This window comes from Epinephelus moara, chromosome 1, assembly GCF_006386435.1.
Source record: "Epinephelus moara isolate mb chromosome 1, YSFRI_EMoa_1.0, whole genome shotgun sequence".
Lineage (NCBI taxonomy): Eukaryota > Metazoa > Chordata > Actinopteri > Perciformes > Serranidae > Epinephelus > Epinephelus moara.
In genome coordinates, this window is record NC_065506.1 from 3,769,663 (window position 1) to 3,770,660 (window position 998).

Sequence of the window (998 nt, forward strand, 5' to 3'; positions counted from 1 at the left end):
CTGTGAGTCTCAGTGGCTCACACAGGTAGACATGTGGTTTGTGTTATATTGTCTTTTGTTGACGTGAAATCGAGTCCAGCTTGACGCAAATTTGTGTATATCATATTTTCTTTCCTTTCTTTTTTTTTAATGTCGCTGGTACATAGTGCTCACTTACAGAAGCATATTCGCTGTGGTAGATGTGGGCTGCGACTTTAAGATCGCCAGTAATATGTTGTGTATGTTTGTGAATTTGTGACGAATCTGCTGACGGAAGCGAAGCACATCTGCAGCTGTTCGGTAAGGAAACCAGTTAAATTGGAAACCAGTAGGGACACAACACCGGCAGAGCGGCGTGCTGGTGTTTACAGAAACATGGCTGAACACGGAAGTACTGGACACGATCGCCGCACTGGATGGATTCCAGCTCATCAGACACGACAGGACAGCGGTAAGAGGAAAGGAGGAGGGCTGGCTGTGTTTGTGAATGATAGATGGTGTAACTCTGGGCACATCACTATCAAGGAACAGCATTGCTGCAGGGACATTGAGCTGCTGGCTGTTGGCATGAGACCATATTATCTACCCAGGGAGGTTTCTCATGTCATTACTTGTAATGAATCATCCTTACGTACCAAAGTTTGTTTTGGAGTTCCGCAAGGTTCTGTGCTCGGACCAATCCTATTTACTCTATATATGCTTCCTTTAGGTAACATCATTAGAAACATCATTTCCATTGTTATGCGGATGATACTCAGTTGTATTTATCGATGAAGTCAGAAGGAAGTAATCAATTAACTAAACTCCATAACTGCCTTAAAGACATCAAAACTTGGATGAGCACCAATTTCCTGATGTTAAATTCAGACAAAACTGAAGTTATTGATCTTGGCCCCAAACAACTCAGAGACTCTTTATCTGATGACATAGTTTCTCTAGATGGCATTGCTCTGGCCTCTAGCACTACCGTAAGAAACCTCGGAGTAATATTTGATCAAGATTTGTCTTTTAATTCTCAT